Raw genomic sequence first — 23,230 nt, forward strand, 5'->3', positions numbered from 1 at the left:
TTTGGAAGTTTGTTAATTCAGTTTTAAACGTAAGTATATGCATATTCTATTTGTTTCTCTTTGTCTGAGTTTTGATAGCTTGTATCTTTTAAAAGAATTGGTTCACTTTATACAGCTTGTCACATATTTAGGCAGAAAGTTGTTTAGAAGATTCTCTATTATTCTTTTACTATCTGAGGTATCAGTAGAGGTTTGTAAATTCTTTCACTTATGATATTAGGTATTGTGTTTTTCCTGAACTGGATTAGAATTTTAAAAATGGTGTCTTTTGAGAGAACTAGCTTTTGGTTTACTGATTTTTCTTTGTTGACTGCATATTTTCAGTTTCACTGAACGTAACTGAATTTGAGGAAATCTGAGTATGTTCTTCTTTCCTTGGGTTTACTTAAATCTTTTTTTTTTTTTCCTTTTTTTTTTTGTATTTTAGGGAAGGGTCTACAGGGTGTTCAGGGTCACACTACTAGATCAGACTCGTAGTTATCCACCTGCTTTCAGCCTCCTAAGAGTTAAGTTTGCAGGCTTGTGCCACCATGCCCAGTCTCAGTTGCCATTTCAGTGCGCCCCAGGGGCGGGGCTGGCACAACAGGCCTGCATCATTTGTTTTTTAACCTGAACTTTAAGCTTAGATTATTGATTTTAAGTTTTTACTATTCCTTAGACAAACACTGTGCCACTGAGCTACATCCCCCACCCCTATTTTGCTATTCCTAAGGCCTGCTTTTGCTACATTCACAAATTTTGATAGGTTGGACTTTCCTTTTCGTTTAGTCATGTGCTTGCTATGACTAAATGAACTGACAGAGATCTTGTGAGATTGTAATGATGCTGAAAATTTCCTCTTGTCTAATAATATAGCCAGTGTAACAACATCTTGAAATAGAACACATTTTTCATGCACTTGTATTGAAACTGATTTAAACAGAAATGTATTGACAGTTGTGTAAAAGCATAGGCTATGTCATTATTTATAGTACATATTTTTTTGCTACTGATCACTTTATTGGTTTCTGTGTTTGCTATATGTACTTTTTATTGTTATTTTATAGTGTACTCTTACATACATAAAAGTTATCTTTAAAACACCCTCAGGTTAGGGCCAGCCAGATAGCTCAGCAGACTAAAGCTCCTGCTTAGGCAGACCCAGGGACCAGGTTCTATCCCTGGTGTGCTGTTCCAGCCCCTGAGAAGGCGACTGAAGCTGCGCGTGTTGGAGCACACAGGAGGATCACTCTGAGTCTGATCTGTATAGTGAAACCCTGTAGACCCTGTATTAAGTAAAAATTAACAAAACAAAACAAAACACCCTCAGGTTAGTCCTTGGTGATATTGTAGAGTTCATAGCTACCACCAGAAGTGTCAGCTCCCTGTATCACATATTTAGTGTTACTGAGGATATAGGAAGAGGAAGATGGTAGTGTTCCTGACCTTGACCCTAGGCAGACCCTGGGGGTTTGTGTTAGTTTTTAAGAAAACATTTAAAGACTAAAGAAAAAAAATAGGTTAAAAATAGAACTTAGAGTAAAGATATAAAATGCAAACTATTTTTGTGTAGCCATACTATATATTTGTGTTTTAAGGTAAATGTTATGGCAAAGGAGTTAAAAAGTTAAACAAATTAAGTCTTGTTTCGATTCTTCTGTGTATAAGTGCCTTGGAACAGAGTTTTTGGGTCAGTTTTGTGGTATTGTTTATCCTGTTTGATGTTCTTTAAACTTTTTGGAATTGGGATTTGATTTCTGTAATTAATTTCAGAAAACTCTTAGTTATTGCTTAAAATATTTCACCTTTTCTTTTTCCCTTTTCTTCTTGTATTACTGTTTCACATATGTTACTTGTTTTTGTAATCTTCCCACAGTTTCTATTGATTTATATTAAGTTGAATTTTTTTTTAATGTTAACTCACTTTTTGGAATTTAAAATTTCCTGGAAACTGTTTTAAAGGTAAACTGTTTCCCTCAGCTTTCATTTGTTTGGCATTGTCCTTATTTTTCCTTCATTTCTGAGCATATCTTTGATAGTTAGAAAGTATTCTTGCATGGTTGACAGTTGTTTTTCACTTTTGTGCTGTTAATGCATCACCATACTCCATTGTGGCTTGTAAGGTTTCTGCAGAGTCCACTTCTAACCTGGTTGGTGTTCTCTTATATGTCATTTGCTTCTTTTCTCTTGCTGCCTTCAGAATCCTCTTTTTACTTTGTGTTTGGACAGCTGGTTTATATATTGGGTTTAAAAAATTTTTTTACCTGGCCTTCAGCTTTTGATCTTCAAGCATTATGTGATTGTTGATGTTCATTTACTTAAGCTTTTTACCATTTTTGTGTTTTCTTATAGCTGAAAATTTAGCAATTTTTCTGCTTTTCCTTGAATTCCATGTTTCTTAATTTCATTGTATTTGCTATTATCTTTAACATATATTTTAAAGGAACTTAACTGTATAGTCACAGTTTTCTTCTTGATTACCTCTGCTGTTCATGCTCTCTACTTTTGTTATGTTTTTTAGTTTTAGAAGTTTTATTTTGGTCTTTAAAATGTTTCAGTTTGGGTATTTTTTTGACTTCATTGAATTTCTTCTCTAATTTCTTGATACTCATTGAGTTTCTTGATAATCACCTAATGTTATTGCTGTGAATTTTTATCAGGCATTTTGTTTGTCTTCACTTCCTTGGTTTTAGTCACAGGGAAATGGTTGTGTTCTTTTAGTGGTGTTATGTCTCCCTGGCTTCATGGTTCATGTAGCAATCTGTTGAAGTTTGTGCCTTTGAGGTATAGTTACTGGTTGTAGACTCTACAGGCTAGCTTTCCTGAGGAATGTCCTTCACCTATGGGGAGTGTGAGTATCCCTGCTAATTGGGAGCAGCGACTCCAGTGTGGTAAGGGGGCGGGTTGTGTGTTCATGGTAAAGATGACCAGACCAAGGTTCTAATAAAAGTAGAGTTAGTGTTTCTTTTGTTGTGTTTTTCGGTGGAATTTTTGTAATCAACTAGTTCTAAGATTGAAAATCTCAGGTTATATTCTGTTTGTTTTTTTTTTTTCCTTTTGGGTACTCACATGGATTTTAATAGCAAGTACATTATAGTATGATGACGATTTTATATCACTAGTTGCCTAAGGAAAAAACTGGTTATAATGGCAATATGCATTTTCTAGTGTCATTTTGGCACTTGGATCATAGAAATGATTTTGTTGGGGTTCTAAATTGAAAAAGCAATCTTTGAAAGCAGCGATGGTGAACCTTTCAGAGCTTTCAGTGATAGCGGACAACCCACTGTAGCATGTGTGCTGTAGGTTCTCCATCACTGTTCGAAACCGTTGTAATTTCCTGCTTTCATTTTGAAAGTTCCTTTTGTTTTTCTCACCTCATGTTCCTAGTAACTTTTTGGCCTTTCTTTCTAGGAAAGTTTTGTTTTAAACTTTCTGTGGTTTGTTTATAAACCTCTGAAATAAACTCTGCTACTATTCTATTCAGTTTCAGAAGAAAATATTCAGTGGTATTGTTAATGCCAAGTATTACAATAAAATAGTGGTGATTGTATTTCCAGGGTTTTTTTGTTTTTTTTTTTTTTAAATTTGAAGTGGGTATATGTTCGAATGTACTCTTTTGAGTTGATTTATCTTTAAGTAAAATTCCTTACCATGCCGTGTTGCTTTTCAAAATTAGAACTTTATTGTGGATGGGTGGGTACAGAGTAGTTACTTTTATTTGTAATATTTTGTGGTAGAAAGCAGTTTTAGATGTCTTCTGTGCTGTTCAGAAAATTACAGCAGATTTAGTTTAAAGATGTGGTTGACTTTCAGTTGTAATTCTGGAATCAGGCATCCCTTTGTTCTGTAAAGTAGAAGGAGTGTTGCAATGGGATAAGCAGAAGATTATGACTTCATGGGGGGAAAGCACTACAAAAGCATAAATAAGAGAATAGATATCACATTGAGTGTTTCAAATTTATTTTTATTATAATATGGTCAAAATAGGAAACTTCCTTATACTGAACAAAATAAACTAGGCACTTTCTAATTGGCTGTTGTGAATCTGTTTATAGAAGAGTGTTTCATTGTTTTAGTTTATTACATGATACTTAGCATGGGTGACTGCTTTTTGTTTTAATTTCTGTGTGCAGAAGGGTGGTTGAAAACATGGACTCCTATAAACTTTATTAAATCAGCTTCACTTGAGTAAAGGGCATTGAAGAAAAACATTCCACACATTTCACTTTTTAATTATATTAAAACAATATATTTTTCCAGTCAGATTTTATTGGTACACTATAGTTATACACAATGATCACATTAGTCATAGAGAATTTGTACCTGTACATGATATAGCTTGTTTCTTTTCTTCCCATTGCCTTATTCTCCCTTCAACCCCTTTTCCTCTCCCCAGGCTATTTCCGTTTTATTCCTTTTTCACTTGTTTTTACTTTTCTTTCCCCTACTCCACATACCCTTTCTTGTCCCCTCATTTGAACTTTCTTTTCATATTTCACAATACATATTATACATTTTGGTCCTTATTTACAGTTTCAGTTTCTCACACCAGAGGGAAAAATGTGGTATTTACACATGTTTGTCTGATTTACTTCACAGTATGGTCACAACATGCATCCACTGACCTAGAAATGTCTCAAGCTTATCCTTCCTTATGGCAGAATAGTACTTCATTATAAAACAAATCTTCTTTATTCACTAGTTAATGGGCATTTTGACTGTTTTCAAGATTCATCTATTACAAACTATGCTGCAGTAAACATGGGTATTCTGTGGTAGACACTTTTCATTCTTTTGGGAAGATACCCGAAAGGGAATAGCTGGGTCAAATGGAACCTTTAGTTCTAGTTTGTTAATGGATCTCCACAGTAGTTATACTCCCATTAACAGTGGAGAAGCGTTCCTTTTCTCCCACAGCCCCACCAGTATTTGTTATTGGTTGATTTCTTGGTAATAGCCATTTTTTCTGGAATGAGATGAAATTTTTGCATTGTTTTAATTTGTATTTCTTGAATAACCAGTGATGTTGAACATTTCTTCATGTATTTGTTTGCTTTTTGTACATTTCTTCCTTTGAGAAATGTGTGTTTCTCTCAGATGTCCATTTATGAATTGGGGGAGGTCTGATTTATTTTGATTTCTTTATATATTCTAGATAGTAATCCTTTGTGCAACAGTTTGCAAAATTTTTTCCCCACATTGTCAGTTTTGTCTCTTTACTCTTTTGGTGGTTTCTCTGGCTGTGCAAACGCTTTCTAGGACCACAGATGTAGCTCAGTGGCACAGCACTGAGCTGGCAAGTGCAAGGTCATGAGTTCAATTTCCAGTACTCTCCACCCTCCAAGAAAGGCTTTAAATAAGATGAGATTCTCATTTGTCGATTCTTTGTGATAGTTCCTGTGCAATTGGGGTTTTGTTCATAAAATTGCCTACACTGATGTCTTCAGGAGTTCCACCTATTTTGTCTTCCGGAAGACACAGTGTTTCTGATTTATGTATTTATTTATTTTTGTACTGAGAATCAAACTCAGGTCCTTGTGCTTGCCAGGCAGTTGCTGTACCGCTGAGCTATACCCAGGTGCTATGTTTTAATATTTAGATCATTGATCTATTTCAGTTTTAGTTTAGTGTATGGTAAAAGATATGGGTCCAATTTTATTCTTTGGTTTGTGGAAAACCATTTTACCAGGACCATTTATTAAGAGGGTATCTTTCTTCCTGTGAATGAAAACAATACAGTTTAACCTAAACTTTATTTGATCTTACTTTGGTTGCTACATAGTGACAATGTAAATGGTGATAAATGCAGTTGATTCTTGCATTCGAGTGTATGACAGTTTAAACAGCACATGCAAGATAAATTTATGAACAGATTTCATGGACATAATTCCAAGCAGTTATTTTTTGTTGGGATTGGACATAAACTAGGTGTTTGCTGGCAAGGAAAATTGATGATAAAGATTACTTCAGGTAGAGCTGAAGGCATCATCCTCTCATTGTTCCTTCACCAAAATACTCAAACCACAAAGATCCAAAACGGATAAATACAAAACTAAAAACAAGGATTAAAAACAAAGGGGTAAAGAATAGGAGAGGCAAAAGTACTACTGTATTTTAATAGTTGAAATTCATTCAAAGGTGAAATGGCAAAGTGTGAGTTTTAATGTAAAGTGAGTAAATTTCAAATTGCAATTATATTTACTGTGTGATCCTGCATGAGTCACTTATTTTTCTTACATTGCATTTTGCTTTGGAAGTAGGTGTGTTTAGTGCCCCAATCAGATCCTTTTACTCGAATGCTGTACATACTTATCTATCACCTGTAGAGTTAGTGACTTGCAACTCTTGAGTTCTCTTCACCATCACAGGTACCATCGCTGGTAGCCATCTGCTCACAGATGCCTCAGCATTTAGCTCCTCTCTTAAGTGGTAGGTGGGTACCCTTTGGCCATTAGTTGGTGGACAGTGGGATATAGGGACATCTCACAAGTGCCATTTTGACTCCAGAGCTTACTTTCACATCAGTTTGAGGATGGATTTAATGCTGAAGCCACAGTTTTATTGCTTTATCCACTTCCTTAAAGTCTTTAGTTAAGAGTGTTCTTTTAATCATGTGCCTCTCAGAAACTTGACTTTGCCTCTCAGAAGCTTGACCTACCTGAGGTTCACTCCCTTCTTTTAAAATGCACACAATGTAAAATATAGTATATAATAGAAATAACTTTTTAAATATATGATTCAGTACAGTAAGTGCATTTATAGAGTTAGACATATCGCTGCCTAGTTTTAGAGCTTTTAATCAGCCTATAAGCTAACGTTAAGCTGTTAAGCAGTCATTTCCTATCCACTCACCCTGAGCTGTCACTGATGACAGCCCCTGGTAACACCTAGAAGTAGGATTACTTGGGCATGCAGTAGTCCTGTTAACTCATTAAGGAATTTCCAATTGTTTTCAAGGAGGCTGTGTCATTTGATACCTTCACTAGTGATATGAGAGTTCCAGTTCTCCCATGCTTCCCAGTACTTAATTCTTTTCGTTTTTATTTTAATAGTTATCCACAGGGGTGTGGACCCACCTCTTTGAAGTTGAACTTGTTTTAAAATTATGGTGAGAATCAATAATTTGGCAGATAAAATATTTGGGATATTACAAAGCCCTGTGTAGATGTCTTTACATGTGATACTGTGGTTCAAACTGAAATTGGAGTTAAATTACAGGGTTGGTCTGTTTCAGCTTTTGTTAAGTGTTGCACACTCACTAAAATTGTGATAAACAATAGGTTAAGCTAATAGAGGTCTATAGTATTAACTAGAAAACTATAGCATTAGTTCTAGGGAACTGATAGCACTCCTACTTTTGGATATTATAACATCTTCATATAGTTAGAGTTTTCTGCTTAAGTAATGTGTATATGTATTGTGAACATAAAGCTTGTTAAACTCTTGGATTGTGGTAGAGGCAACTTATTTTATAGCTTGGTTTTTTTTAACAATAATCAATTTAGTTTATCAATAAAACTTTGAAAAGAAAAAAAATCAATTTAAGATATTATTTCATATAGTTCTGTTGGATATTTGTACTTATTTTAGTGTTTTAAGCTTTGCACTTGAGTGGTTTTATAGCTTTCTGCCATGAATAATCAGAAACTACTGTATAAAAATGGCCCTTACTTTTGAACCATTAGTTTTACTTTCTGGTAAGTTACTACAATTTTAAAATATAAAAGCACAGATGGATCTTGTGAGATTAAGGTAAAAGTTAACAGGAAATTTAAAGGTAATATTGGAGATTTTAAAAAGTTTTATATATTTTAAGGAGTGCTTTAGTACGGAGACTTAGTTTGCCATGTGTGATATTTTAAGATTTTTAAGATAATGGAAAAGTAATGATTGTGTTGGTAACATTCAAGTCATTTTCCTTTCTTGTTTGATCAGATCTGGGAGCTGTACTTTACAGTGTGTTTGAGCGTTTGAATTATTTAGAGTTAGAAAATATTTTAATAAAAACTTAAAAAATATTGTTAGATCCATCCTTAGACTCCTTTCTGATTTCTATAATTTTCAATATGTTTCAGGTAGATCAAGGCAAAGATGTCTGAGAATTAGTTATGAAACATCTCTAGTTTGTCTTGATTTCGTATTTTCTTGTTTTTTCCTTTCCCTGACCTTCCCTTTCCTCTTTTGTTTTTTTTTTTTTTTTTTGTTTGTATACTAAAGATTTGACCTAGGGCTTTCACAGTGAGCTGCATTTCCATTGCTTTATTTGTAATATTTAGACAGGGTCTTTGTTGTAGTTTGTTGTTCCCCCAAAGCCTCCAAAGCTTCTGGAGTTTGTGAGTGATTATTGTGGGTGCTGCAACCCGCCCTGCGACTTGTAACCTGCTTTGCAATGTGATAGGGGAGCAAAGATTGCTGGAAGCTACAGCTGTTGCTCATCGCTTTGCTCTAGGTTGCTCTCTGCCATGAGCCACTCGGCTTTGGAGCCAGCTGAGTGTGAACTGAAACCTCCACTAACTGTGAGCTAAATAAACCTTTTCTTCCTTAATTTTGGGTATTAGGTATTTTGTCCCAGCAATGAAGGAAGAGTAACTGACACAGTCATGGGTTGCCTGTGCTAGCTATGAACTTGTCATCCTTTTACCTCAGCCTCATAGAGTGCTGGGATTTTGGGTGTGTACCTCCACATCTGACTGTTTTTTTAAAATAAAATTTGAGCAGAAAATAATTTGTTTTTCCTGATTCTAAAACTTAGTGTTGGGGTCAGCAAGATAACTCGGCAGACTAAAGTGACTGCTTAGGCAAGTGCAGGGACCATGGTTCAATCCCCAGCCAGCCCCACCCCGAGGGTGGGTTGAGCCAGCCACAGAGTCCAGGTGGGTGTAGTGGCATATGCCTGTAATCCCAGTGTTGTGGAGGCAGAAGACAAGAGGATCACTATAAGTCTGAGCTGTGTAGTGAGACCCTGTAACAACCAAATACGTTAATAAATAAATAAGAAAACTTAGTGTTTAAGTGTAGGAAAAAATTTTAATGACACCACTAATCTTCCAGTAATTACATGTATAATTCTGTTCTTTGAATCTTCTTTGTTGTTTTTATTCTTGCCAGTTGTTTTCTTATCCATTCTTTCCTATTTCTCCATCTTGGATTTACCTTGACTTCATGATCTATTGAGTTTTGACTTATGACTTGACCTCTGTTTCTGAATTTAGTATTTACCTCCCACTACTACATTAATTTTTCCAAACATTCTGTATATCTATATATTCTCCTAAATGCCCATCCTCAGGATAATGCCAGACTTGACTTACTAAATTTATCCTTTGCTATCTGCCTGGGTTGTGATCTTATTATTTCTCCATCTGTAGGATCCTCCTTATCCACCTCCCTGAAGTGCTGGTAATACATTAAATTTTCACAAATCCCACCTTGTCATAAAATTTTGCAGCGTGTCCTTATGGAAAAGAGATAAACTTCATCAAGAACACAGTATGCAGCTATAAAAACGTACCAGCTTTAGTCTAAACAGCATTCCAGTCCTCGCTCTGTAATGTTTCAACCTAGTGACCTAAAAGCAAATTGTTCAGTTTTTCTGCTACTTCTTCTCTGGTGTGGGCATAATATTGTGTTGTAAGTGGGAGGTAATGGTCATGAGCATTACAGACCTTGGCTTTAGCAGCTTTCTTCTGCCAGGCCCACCTTCCTGCTATGCTGTTTCTGCTGTAGAGCCAGCTAGCCATGGACTGAACCCACAGAAAATGTGAAATAGACCTGTCTTCCTTTAGGTACCAGTGTTGAGTATTTTGTCTCAGGGTTGGGAAGGTGACTAAAAGAGTACTATAATTTGGTTTAATCTGTGTTTTAGATGACTATTTAAAAGCTGTTAAAAACAAGTCAGTAATATATATCAAAACGAGTTTTATTTGAAACGTAATCTAATTGAGTTAACATTTTGTGAAGTTTCCAGATATAAATGTTATTCACATATTTGTCTGCTTATTTAGAGTGGAGAGAGGCCTGAGAATGAACCTAGTTCCTCACACATAACTCTATGCAAATACTGTATCATTGAGCTACAGCCCCAGCCCTTTACAAAGTTTTTACTTTGTGACAGGGTTTCTAAGTTGCCTAAGACTGCTTGAGGTTACGATCTAGTAAAGTCATAATTTTCATACCACTTCACTAGTTAGTTCTTTTTATGAAGCAAGCTAGTTATCAAAAATTCTGCATCAAATCTTTCAGTTAAAGGATTTTTATGTTAAAGGTCAGAATAAGCACTTCTTAATGTTTATTGTCCTATGAATGATGTACAATTAATAATTATGTCCACTTGTCCAAGAATGCCATAGTGTTTTCAACTTACTGTTGTCATGCTTTATAAGAGTCACTCTTGAACAAGCCATAGACTTCTCATTGTGCTGTCCTCAATGTGATGCTTGCTCATACATTGTATTTCTTTACAGAAATCATTAATTCTTTTGAAATGCTATTTATAGTGAAATCATTTTGTAAGCTACTGCTAGTGGCTTTGGAAACTAGTTTGTTAGCAGGTTGTCATAATGAGATCACTTTCTAAAAATAGATGAAGTCATTTGCCTAGTTTTAGTCAGATAGGGTCTTTTCTGTACCTGCATACAGAATATAGAATTCTTCCAAGAGTTATTTCTGAGCCAGGCAGGTAGCTCAGCGCAGAAGCATTTGCCTGGCAGGCACGAGGTTCTGAGTTTGATCTCTTGTTACAATGCCTACCCCCCAAAAAAAGAGAATTGTTTCTAATTTTAAATTGGGTACAGTGATGCCTCTAGCATTGCTGTTTTTGTGATTGCTCTTGTTATTTAGAATCTTTTGTACTTTGTTTGGATTTTAGGGTTATTTGTTTGTTTTTTTAGGGTTTTTTCTAGTTCTTTGGAGGTGTTGGTATTTTAATGGTGATTACTTTTAATCTGCAGGTAATGTTCCTTAACGTAGGCCTCTTACCTATATTATTACTACTGACCCATGAAAATTTTGTGTCTTCTTTGACTTGGTTGGATTCCTGTTTTTTTTTTGTTTTTTTTTTTTTTTTTTAAATAAGCTATTGTGAATGAAAATTTTTTTTTCTCGTTTTGGTGGGTGCATTGTTAATGTGTAGGAAAGAAAATGTCTGTTCACTTTTGTGTGTTTATTTTGCATTCTGTCACTTTGGTGAATTTATCCCATCTTCAAGTTGTCTTGTTGAGTTTTTAGAATCTTGTTGTAAAGGACTGTTACAGTTTGTGTCTAGATGTCACTCAAGAGGCCTCTTCTCTTGGGGTGGTGGGGGAGGGGTGTTTGGAAGGTGATCAGATCATGGGGTAATGCAGCCAACTTGCTGTTACTAGTTAGTCTAGTGGGAAGAACTGGGTCACTGATGGTTTGACCTGGAAGAGTCCTCCATAGCTCCTTGCTTTTTTTTTTTTTTTCTTAATCTGCTTTCCTCTGCAGTTTCCCTCTGCCATTCTGGTACTAGTACCTTGGAACTAGCTGACATGGATTATAATGATAAGCCAAAATAAACCATTCTTTTAACCTCTAGTATGCAGTGAGTTATTGTTCATCTATTTCATTCTAATATAAGCTTCACTAAGATAAACTTTTATCCTGTAAATCTTCAGGGCCATAACTGTGCCTTCATGAAGTAGGCAGTCATTAAATATTTATTGGTTGAATGGATGGTCATGAAGTATTTTATGCTAGAGGGTAAGACAGTGTTACGAAAATTGAAGTATTTATTTACTATTTACTTTTTGTGTATTTGGTACAGGGTCTCACTGTGCAGATTGGACTCTATGATCCTCCTGTTTTTAGCCTCCTTGGAGCTGGGATTACAGGTGTGCCACCACGCTGGGTCTCATTGGCCAACTCAGTGTACCTGGGGATGAGGCCAGCAGAGCATGTGGTGGACAATTGAGTTTTGATAGTTTACATACAGACTATTAAGAAGATAGTTAAAGTGTGTATTCACCGTGTTACAAATTCATGTATAATGTATTTTTATGTAGGAATTTGACTTCGGCTTAATACTTCCTACAGAAGTCTAGGAATGTCTAGAAATGTTTCATTGAGGAAAAGACCTTTGAACTAAACAAAAAGTAGAATTTATTGATTGACAAGTAAGGAAAGCATTTTGAAAGTATTCATGTCCAGGTGAACCAGAGGAAAGAATGAGGTAATGGCTGTAATATGGGGAAATAAATATCTATTGCAAAAAAGTCTTCAGTTGTCAAGGTAAAAGACATTTTGTACATAACAGTCAGGTGCTAACCTGTTGGAAGAAAACAAGCTGAAACGTGCTTTAGTATTTCACAATGTCTGCCTTTTGATGATTGGGTTAGTTGTAGTGTCATTAACTATAATGGGAAATCTATAAGGAGACACATTTATGGGAAGAGAATCTTCTCATGGGTTCTTCACTTTGAGTACTTATGTAAGACTCTTTCTCCTTACTTTGATATTCTTTCATTTTTATGGAGTTTGCATGGTTTTATCTGAGACATTCAGTGAAAAATAGGGACTTTTATGTTGCTTCTAGCATGGTTTCCAGGACAGTGATTATTTCCTCAAAAAGAAAATTTGCCTTATTTGTAGGCTAACTATAGATTTCTCTTAGGAGTGTTTTGTGATGAATGTAGGTATATGAAGACATTGGGAGACTATGTTAATGTAAAAGACTGAACCTTTGTATCCACATTGAAGTATAGATTGTCACCAACTTTCCCATACTATGATCTTTACTTATTTCTCTGGGGAGAGCAGGTGTGCTGGGAGACCAGGAATCAGTTGATTATATTCGTGGATCTGGAATGTAGAAGAGGAAGACTGCAGAGCGCCTTCTGGAGAATTGTATTTTACTTGTGCAAAAGACTTTATAAACTAAATATTTGTGTACATACCTGCTTGATTCTTCATTTGAACCTAACAAAACCTTATGAGACATACACATTAAATGACAATAAATTGGAAAAGCTAATCATTGAAAGATTAGTGTTTGTTCATGGTGTTTCTGCTTGGAAAACACTGAATCCACACTTAGGTGGTCTTATTCTCAAGTTTAATGGGGAATAGTTAATATTTTAGGCTAATATCAAAAGCGAGAGGAAGAATAGACAGTCTGGAAAGTTGAATTTCTTCTGGTTACTTCTAAGTGAAAACTGTTACTTTTTTTTTTAATTTCGGCAACCTACTTATTAAGGATAAGAAAAGAAAAAAGATGAAAAACTACTGCATTACCTACCTCACTACCATGTCTATCTGTGAGCTCACTGTCTAGTTGAGAAACAGACATACAAACAAATCAGCATAATGTGGCGTGAGTAATGGCTTAATTGAGATATAATAACTTATATTGGTATAAGCGATTTTTTTTTATTATAGCTTAGAGTATGTCAATATTTTTGTTCCTACATCCCTCTCTGGTTTCATCTTTCACTATTACTAGCATGAAATGTTTATTCTGGTTATCAAAATTATTTTGCTGTTTTAATAATTAACATCTTTTGAAACTTTCAACAAGTTTTCCCCCAGTGCCTTTCTGTTCCCATGGTTCTGGGACTTCATTGGGCCTTGTGTAGCAATGTCTTTCAAATACTGTTATTTCTACTTGTTGGGCTATGAGATCTTTTTAGCTTGAGAAGGTATTTTCTTAAAATTTTTAGTTCTCAAGGCCTAGTTTAATGCTTTGCCTTCAGGTTATGCTTGCTGGAGAAGTTGAATAATCTAACTGTAACTTACTCTCTTCTTCTGAGTTCCTATCCCTGCTGCAGATAAAGGCACTCACTGCTCTCTTGTGGTGTCTCTCAGGTGGTGAGTGTCAGTGCCAGGATGCCATTGATACCCTTGAAGCTATAGTTACATTGTACAACTTCTAGCCATCTCACTCTCAGGGATTGTACTGGTTTAGTCTATTCAAAATAAGATAAGTACTTTATTCTTATCTTACAGACTAATGAAGAAAGTAGAAATATCTTGGAATCACAGTGGATAAAGTTTTTTTCTACTTGGAATTTAGACGTTTCTAGGCCCTTAATTTAAACCTAATAATGCTTTAACAATTTAAGTTTAGAAATCAAAATTTTACTATCGCACTTGATGTTGATGTAGCAGGAACATTTTCTGGGAAAAGTATCACCTTACAGAAATTGTATAAACCCACTTAATATTCATGACATCTATTGAGAAAATAATTCCTTTTCATTTCAGCTTTTCTTGAAGGTAGAAAAGAAAGGAAAAATTTGCCCAGTGAACTTCCACAGTTGTCTTGTTACACATTTATGTATGAATACTGTTTCTGTAAAATACAGCCAGATTCAAGACCCCTTTGAAAAAACAGCAAGATCCAATTCAGTTTTTAAAATGACTCAAGTAATAAATTACTTTGGCAATTTTTATCATTTCTGATTTTATGGTTTTTATGTAAACAGTGATATGAGAATATTTCTCAAATAATAGGTGTTTTCATTGTTTTATTAAGTTAATTACTAAAAAACATTGTTACCTTTCTGATATTCCACCACTGTTAACCTTGATGACATATTTTTTCTGTTAATTGATTTGTTTATTTAATTTGATCTGGTTTTCTTTGAATTACATTTTGTTTAGAGGATTGATCATCTAGAAATATTTGAATGATATAAATAATATATTCTAAGTACTGCTTATTGGTAAGTTATCTGTTTCATATAATCCTGAAGTGGCTTTTAACTTTCCTAGTGGAATACTTCATATATGAATGAACTGCTGATATTTTCTTCAATAGAAAATGAGCTATAATATGTAAGGATAATTTGAATTTGCCAAGGTGCCTTTGTGTGTAGTACTTACAGTTTCATGGCAAGTACATCTTGCCATGAGAAAGTACATTTGTTGGAGTGGGAAAGGATTGTTTTATATCTTTTATTGAATTTGAGGCTGTGGGGATACAAGAATGATATTCACTTACTTTGTTATGCAGCAGTTTTTTTTTTTTCCCCAGCATTTGTGCTTTTCTGTAACTTTTCTCTGCACAAGTGAGTCTGATTTATTTAACTTATGAGTATGGTCTGTAGTTGCATCCATTTACCTATAAAAGCCTCAAATTTATCTTTTTTATAGCTGAGTAGTATTCCATTGTGTAAAAATACCACATATTTTTTATCCATTCTCAGTTGATGAGCATTTGGATTGTTCCCAAGATTTAATTGTGACAGATAGTGCTGCTATAAAAATGGGTGCACATGTATTGCTGTGGTGCAATGTCTTCAGTTCATTTGGAAAAACATCCAGGAGGGAATAGCTGGGTTGAATGGGACCTCCAGTCCTAGCATTTTGAGAAATCTCTACATTGATTTCCATAGTGGTTGTACCTACCAGTCTACATTCCCACCAATAGTGGAGAAGGGTTTCTTTTCCCCACAGCCCCTCCAGCATTTGTTATTTGTTGGCTTCTTGATGATAGCCATTCTTTCTGGTGTGAGATGGAATCTCAGCGTTGTTTTAATTTGCATTTCTTGAATGACCCATGATGTTGAACATTTTTTCATATATTTACTTCCATTTGTATTTCTGCATGTGAGAAGTGTATATTCATCTCAGGTGCCCATTATTGGATTGGGTCTTTGAATTATGTGGGCCTGACTTTTTAAAAAATTCTTTATATATTATAGGTAGAAGGCCTTTGTCAGAGTGACGGTTGGCTATAATGTCGCAATTTGTGGGTTTTCATTTTACTCTGTTGATTTCTTTTGATATGCGGAAACTTTTCAAAAAGATGAGCTCCCAGTTGTTGATTATTCAAAGTGTTTCTTGTCCAGTTTAGTTTTATTCATGAACTCTCTACCTATTACTGTGTCTTTAAGATTTCTGCCTACTTTTTTCTCCAGAAGATTTGATGTTTCTTTTTTAGTATTTAAATCTTTGATCCATTTTGACTTTAGTGCATGGTGATGGACATGGGTCTAATTTTAGTTTTTGGCACGTGGAAACCCAGTTTTTCTAGCTTTTGTAACTTTTTAAATGACCGCTTTTGATTGCTTTTTCTCTTTTCTTCAAAAACATTTCCTTGTTTATTCCATGATGGACTTTATTTGTAAAACAGTTTTTCAGAATGCTAGAAAATAGGGTCAAAGTAATAAAAGTTGTAGAACTGTCAATAATACGAAAGCTGAATGACTTGGGTAGGATTGGTCTCTGTCTTAGTTGCTGGGACAAATACCCAACACTTAAACTTAGGGAATGAAAGGTTTATTTAATTCACAGTTACTGGAAGTTTCACAGTTTAAAGCAACCTGAATTATGTAGCAAGACCTTGGAGCCTAATTTGCTCAGGAGAGAGGGTCAGTGCCTCTGTCTTCTCCAAACATCACTTCCCTGCCCAAGGTGGCCTCAATCCCAGGCACCGCCGCCCCACACTACAGGGTCTGGAGTAGAGGCTGGAGCGCTGCCCTGTCCAGGATGACCCTCTCCTTACCGCCAATGGAGGCTGCTGGCCTGGAGAGCAGAGCTCATGCTGTCAGTTTAACAGTTCGCACCTCTCTGGCCCCACCCCTGAAGCCCTGCCCTGGTCTATCCATGCCCCTCAAGCCACTTGCTCCTTGAGTCGGGGCTGCCCCATGACTTACATGAGGATTTGGGGGGAAAAGTACACACAAACCGTAACAGTCTCCTCTGGATGATTATTGTACTAGTTCTTTTATATACTGTTTAAAAGGATGAAAATGAGAATGAAAAATTTGCCAATGAGGGGAAGCAAGAAAAATGACAGAAAGTCAAGAAGGAAAAAGATGAAAAAGATTTCAAAAGCAGTGTGTGGTTACTTCTCAGTGGTAGGATTGTAGAACTGACCTATTTCCTTATTACTGCAATACTCTAATCCTTGGGGCATAGATTGAAAAAATTGTGCTAGTAGTCTATAGGTAGGAGAAGGTCCTGCCTCTGAATAAACCTGATTTTTTTTTTTTTTTGTGGTACTGGATATTAAACTGAGGACCCAGCACTTGCCAGGCAGGCACTTATTCTACTGAGCTATCTCTCTGGCCCTTAAACCTGAAGCTTGAAAGGAAAGTGATAATTCCAACAGTACTTTTAAAATTGTAAATGACCTTGTATTTTATTTATATCCCTCACAGTCTTTCCTCTAAAATTCATTTGCCATGAACATAGTTGTAAAATTAGAATTTGTAATTAACATTTTAATTGTACAAAGTAGTGAAATTTACTGATATTTACATGTATTTGCATTGTGTATGTCCATCACCTTTCTTCTACCCTCTCATCCTCCTCTAACCCTTTTCCCAACTCTTATTATTACCTCCTCTATTTTAACATTGACCTGTTTACTTTTTAGTTCGTACATACGAGAAAAAAACATGTTACTATTCAGTGTCTGCTTTATTTTACTTACATGCTATTTCTACTTCTGTCCATTTTCCTACAATTGAGAAGATTTCATTCTGTATGGCTGAATACAGTTCTGTTGTGTGTATAATCTACAGTATTTTCTTTATTCATTTACCTGTTGACAAGCACTTACTCTGATCCAAGCTCTTAACTATTATGAATAGTGCTGAAATAAACATAGATATGCAGGTTTACGTCTTCATTTTCTTTGGATATATATCAAGTAGTGGAATGTTGGATGACATAGTAATTCTGTTTTTAGTTTTTTGAAAAATCTCTATATTTTCCCTAGTGGCCATACTAATTTATATTCCTACCAACCATGTGAAAAGGTTCTTTTTTTCCCTCATATTCTTGCCAATATATGCTTTGCCTTGTTTTATTTCGTTTTGATGCATGGTCTCACTATGTAGTTTAGGCTGGCTTTGATCTCATGGCAGTCTCCCTGCCTCAGCCTTCCAAGTGCTGGGATTACAGGAGTCTGCCACCATGCCAAACTCAGCATATGCCTTAAAAAACTACGTTTTTAAAAAGGTTGAATATTGTGTTTCCTTTTGTGCTGCAAAGCTATTGCCTCAGTATAAAAAAGTAGCCCTGGATGATGCAGCCTAGTAGAAAATTAAGAAAGTGTCACTTTATCTGACATTGTACAGTTGACACACATGTTCTTCAAGTATTTAAAACCAAATCCAGGGAGAAATATAAGCAAGTTACAGTATTAATAAGGCTTATGATAACAGTGTTATCCTTAAATTACATAATTCTTATAACTAGTTTTTACCATGGATAATTTCATTTATTCTGAATATCAGAACTTAAAACCTAGTCTATAAATGATAAGTATATATAAAAAGATACATATTGTGTTAATCTGCGGTCACTGAGAAGTTAAGGGAATTTTTATCCAGAACAGTGGTGAGAGTTATTTCTTTTTCATCATTACAGTACTGCTAAAAATTGTTATCTTAAGTCTTTTGTGTGCCACAAACTTCAGACAACTGTGCTGAGGAAGTCACTTCACACTAGCTTATTTTGGGTGCCACTTTACTCTTCAATTGATTTCATATATACTTCTCTTATGAGCTCATCTAGTTCTGAAGGGTCACTGGCTGTCATCTTGACCAGCCAGCCATCTTTATAATAAGACTTGTTGAGGAGCCCTGGATTTTCTCTAAGTGCTTCATTAATTTTAGTTACTTCTGACCGAGGAGAACAGAGTGCACTGGCAGCTTTCACACTTTTCTAAAGTACCAAACTCATCATGCTTTTTCAATTCTGTCCCAACCTTAGGCAATCTGTAGTAAATAGCATCTCCCAAACCTTCCTGTGCAAAGCTGCTAATTCCCACTGTACCAGTATCAATTTTTGTTTTTATCCATTCATGTTTCTGTGTGAATTTAGGCACTGCAAGCAGAGTAGGTGTGGTGTACAGCAACTGCACTGTGCCCACCCGCAGCCACCAGAGCCAGATTGGGCAGGGTTCAGAGGACATGGAGACTGCACACAGGCTGTAGGCAGCAGTGTATATACTTGGAACCAGCTGCAGTGCCATGATCACAGAGCTTCCGAGAGCTGTAATGCTGTGCCTGGGCCACCTGGCCATCTGGGCGGGGGTCAAGAAAACATTTTAAAGCATATTTAAGTGGGTTAGGTTGGAATCTCATTATACATTGGATATGTATTTCTGTGATGGCTAATCATATGAAACTTTTTCATGTATTTATCAGCCATTTGTATTATTTTGAGGTGTGTCTAGGTAATTTGTCCATTTAAGATTGTGTAATTTGCTTTTTTTTTTTTTTTTTTTTTAGTGTTTTGAGTTCTTTACATATTCTGTTAACCATTTATCACATGGAGAGGAAGTAGAGATTCTTCTTATTCTGTAGGCTGACTCTTCATCCTGTTTTCTTTGTTGTACAGAGCTCTTTAATTTGATGTAATCCCATTTGTCATTTCTTTTGTTTCCTGTGCTTTTAGAGTCCTATCTAGAAAATTATTTTCCCACTATGATAATATTAGTGTCTGTATTTCCAAATTCAGTAATCTTTATTTTATGAAGTTGAGTACACCAGCATTTGATGCATTGATACTTAGGATTGTTATTATCCCTTCTGAATAGTTCTCTTGTGGGGAGATGGCTCAGTGTAATAAGTGCTTCCCCTGGCAAGCACACGGGCCTGAGTTCAATCCCCGGTTCCAAAAAAAAAAAAAAAAGTCACGCTTTCTGAATAGTTCTCTTGTACCACTGTGTGGTGGCCATATGAGCCATCTGATCATTTCTGTGTCTGGAAAAAGATAGATATGTTCATGCCATATAAATTCCCATCTTTGCAGTATGTCTCCAATAAGCAATATATAGCTGCATTCAATAAAAATTCAATCTGCCAGTCTGTCTTTTGATTGAAGAGTTGAGACCTTTGACATTGAGAGTGATTTATGGTAAGGTTTGTGTTGAATCCTCTCATGCATTATTTTTTCTGTGCTATTTTTTATTTCTTCCTTTTGTGTAACTGCTCTCCCAGTTAGATGCATACTTTCCGACAGGCTTCTTCGTGTTGGTGGCCTCCCTGTCTCTGTAGAGGATTCCCTTTAGCATTTTACTACATTGCAGGCTTAGGGGTCACATATTTCTTTAGCCTTTTTTGTTGTTATTGAATGTTTTTCCTTTTCTGTAAAAGTTGAAGGATAATTATGCAGGATATAAAAGTCTGGATTGAAAACAATTGAAAATTGTTTTCTTTCAGGGTTTGGAAAATTTGATTCAAAAGTCTCCTGGCTTTTAATGTATATGCCGAAAACGTGTTGTGCTCCTATGCTTGCTTTTGTAGGTTACTTCATGTTTTTCTCTAACAGCTTTTCGTAGTTTTCCTTTTTTTAAAATGTATTTTGCACAGGGTCTCACTACACAGCTCAGACACGTGGTGATCCTCCTGCTTTTAGCCTCCCAAGCACACTGGGATTACAGGCATGCACCACCACGTGGTGACTTGGTGGCCTGCTTACTGTGCCTGGGGGTGGGGTTGGCATGGCATGTGGTGCTGGAGATTGAATCCTGGTCCCTGCGCTTGCCTAAGCAGGTGCTTAGTGTGCTGAGCTATCTCACTGGCCTTGTATTTTTCCTTTTGTTGGATTCTTTCTTTTTTCTCTAACTCTGTTTCCCTTTTTTCCTTTTGTCTTTTTGCCACTGGTTGTTGGATCCAGGTTATATGGTGTCTTGTCATTTTTAGAGTACCACTTTGTTTATGATCTATTATATCCACCACCTCATGTTCTATTTTGGACACTCTGCCCTCACATTGGTCAAGTCTGCTACCCATGCTTTGCATTGAATTTTTCGTATCTGTTCCTGTTTGCTTTCTTTTTATACTTTTTAATTCCTTACTGAAGTGGCCATTGATATCTTGTGCTGTTTTATTTAACTTGGTTTACTGTAGTTCATCTTTATACTCATTAAACATTTTATTGGTAAAATCCTTTATGTATTAAAATCTCTTGAGCTCATTAAATACTTTATGTATTTGTTTATATGGGTTTCCTTCCCTATCACCGTGATGTGATAGGGAAGACCCAGAGACCCAGAGACCCCATAGTGAAGTTGTTCTGTGACTTGTGATTGCTGAACCCTTATGATTCCAGGAGCAGCTCAGTCACTCCCAAATTTAGAAGATATATCAATGGATTTTTTTTTCTCCAGTTCTCCTGTACTGCAGGAATCACTTTCAAAGTAAAAGCCCGTGCTGTATTTGCAGGTTACAAAACCAAGAGCTTTTCTTGGGGCTAGTGCTGTTGCAGTTGGCTACCTATTGTTTTTCCATAGGGCTGGTGCCCCCTCTGTGCTAACCTTGCATTTATGGAAACAGGATGAGCCTTCCAGCTGGCTTTCTTCTTCTCTCTGTATTGTCTTCAGTTTCTCCAGTTTTTCTCTAGAGCTCTACTTCTCTTTTCTAAGCTGTTTCTGTGTTTGATTCCAGGTTGTGGAAAGGCTGTGTTTTTGTTGCTGTCCTTTTCTTTGCCACTTTTAGCCTCCAACCTCCTCAATTTCTTTAATATTTTGTCATTTGTATTGTAGAAGTCTTTATAGCTATAGTTAGGTTTTTTCCTAAATAGTCCTGTGCATGTTAGTAACTTTTTCACCTGTGGAATCTCCTGGGTGATCCTTACCTTGAAGGATCTTATCCCCCAATGTAGCTTAGTGCTTGTTAGAACAGGACTTAGGAACTCCAGTCATTTTATAGAGAGGATAACATGTGCGCATGTAGTTGGTCCGACAGTTGTGGGTTATTGTTAAACTGATTAACATGTGCGCACGTGTGTGTGACATTTAGCAGTCTCTTAACAATGCTCAAGACATAACCAGTTGCATTTTAATGTACAAAATTGCTAATTTTGGGAGGCTATGTTGACCTGGGCTATATTCATTTTCTGATTATTATGTGGGGATGTTGGAAGCTTTATTACTTTTGTAAAACTCAGTTTCTTGTAAAATGGGAGTGGGAATCTTGATTTTGTACATGGATTTTTTTTTTTTTTTTTTTTGCGGAACCAGGAATTGAACTCAGGCCCTAGTGCTTGCCAGGAAAGTGCTTATTCCACTGAGCCATCTCCCTGGCCCCAATACATGGATTATTTAAAAAAAAAAAAAGTAAATAATGCATGTAATACAGTTTATACAGTGCTTTTTTACATTGTAAACGTATAAATGTTTTCCAAGTTAATTTTTTCTTTGCGCTCCGTTCTCCACTTTCTTTTTTGTCCTACTTTCTTCCTTTCCTCTTTTTTTTTATTATAGGACCCCCCACAAGTAGAAAATTAATATGTAAATAATATAATTTGTGGTAAAATTATACTGAATCCTTTTTTTGAAAAGGTTTAAAATTTAAATGCCTATTTTATTGAATATATTGAAAATACTACTGTCCTCTTGGATTTATGATGTTCTAAACATTGGCTGGCTATTTATTGGCACAGGTGATAATCTATGAACAGTCTTGTCTGTTCAGATGAGGATTTTACTGTATGGAAGAAGACAAGTGGTATAACACAGACAGATCTAAACTCTGTAAATGATTTTCAAGTTGATGACTTCTATAGCTTAGTTTACACTGAGGTTGGATACCAGACTGATATAATTTATTTTGATAATTAGTTTGGTAAGACATTCTTCCTTTGAGATGATATTTATGTAGGTCACCCATGAAGGGGCTTGTAAATGCCAGGGTAGTGAGGATTCTTTTGACATCTTTGTATACTGCTCCTCAAGATTTTGTTAGAAGGTATTAAATGTTATTTTGTAGTTAATTTGACATTTTGTTGGATTAAAATATAGGGAGAAATCATGAAAGATAGTTTTGAAAGATGCAGAAATTAATTGAGCACATCGTACATATGCTTACAGTTAAAAAAATTAGTGATGATTTTCCTTCAGCACTGCTGCCAGAAAGCTGTTGCCTAGTTTGTGTGTGTGTGTGTGTGTATATATATATATATATATATATATATATATATATATAGAAAATAGTATATATATATAGTATATATAGTATATATATGTATATATATATACATTAGTATATATAGTATATATATGTATATATATATATATATATAGTTTTTTTCCCTTTTTTTAGAGGATACTTTTTTTTTTTAATTTGTATTTTAGGGAAGAGTCTACAGGGTATTCAGAGTCTCACTACTAGATTGGACTCATAGTGATCTGCCTGTTTACAGCCTCCCAAGAGCTGGGATTACAGGTATGCACCACCACACCCAGTCTCAGTTGCCCTCTCAGTGTGCCCTGTGAGTGGGGATGGCATGGCAGGCCCCGGGATTGAACCCCTGGCCTTTGTGTCTGCTTGCA

The 23,230-nt window shown here is 35.7% G+C and overlaps 1 protein-coding gene and 1 pseudogene across 3 annotated transcripts in view; one reads left to right on the top strand and one right to left on the bottom strand.

Annotated features, from left to right (window-relative positions):
• Window positions 1–23,230, top strand: part of Supt3h (SPT3 homolog, SAGA and STAGA complex component) — a 442,678-nt gene that overhangs the window by 63,216 nt on the left and 356,232 nt on the right. The window lies entirely within an intron of this gene.
• On the bottom strand, window positions 18,418–18,925 carry LOC101562507 (annotated as a pseudogene).

The sequence above is a fragment of the Octodon degus genome, unplaced genomic scaffold, assembly GCF_000260255.1.
Source record: "Octodon degus isolate 3935 unplaced genomic scaffold, OctDeg1.0 scaffold00005, whole genome shotgun sequence".
In the NCBI taxonomy this organism is placed as follows: Eukaryota; Metazoa; Chordata; class Mammalia; order Rodentia; family Octodontidae; genus Octodon; species Octodon degus.